The sequence below is a fragment of the Ipomoea triloba genome, chromosome 16 (assembly GCF_003576645.1).
Source record: "Ipomoea triloba cultivar NCNSP0323 chromosome 16, ASM357664v1".
In the NCBI taxonomy this organism is placed as follows: domain Eukaryota; kingdom Viridiplantae; phylum Streptophyta; class Magnoliopsida; order Solanales; family Convolvulaceae; genus Ipomoea; species Ipomoea triloba.
In genome coordinates this window covers 8,435,858-8,436,545 of record NC_044931.1, presented here as the reverse complement: position 1 = coordinate 8,436,545, position 688 = coordinate 8,435,858, and positions in this window count along the sequence as shown.

The window sequence follows — 688 nt, the reverse complement described above, 5'->3', positions numbered from 1 at the left end:
ATAATATACTTATTTTATATTTAAGATATAATATTATTAGTACAAAATAAATTATATTCTCATTCTTCCATTTAATTATTATGATACTTTTATGGTTATATATATATATATATATACACACACTTTTAACTCTATATTNTATATACACACACTTTTAACTCTATATTTATTAGTATAATTTGTGTATATGCTTTAGGAAAATATTTATAACTAAAAAGATGATATAATTTAAAAAGTAAATTATTAATTAGATTGCCTAATATAATTGTCTTACTAATTGATTACCATATTTTAAGTGTTTCTTTATTACTAAGCTAAATACATATCCTTAATGATTACAATAATCCTTAGTCGCATCCGTAGTACTAAAATTATTACTTTAAATTTTTATAAATAATAAATAATATTATTAAACCGAAATAGTTAAAAATAATGTGTCTATTGTACAAAAGATTTTATAATTGACTTAATAATTAAGTATTAGTTTTTATTGCCTAATACAAATTGACAATTATTAAACATTTTTTATGATGATATTTATTGTGTCCCTTGTAATATTAAAATTATTAGGTAGAATTTTTATAATTAAGATATAATTAAGATAGGACACATAAATTATATTTTATTTAATAAATAATAATAATTAATATAATTATCTAATATAAATTTACATTTATTAATAAGTATT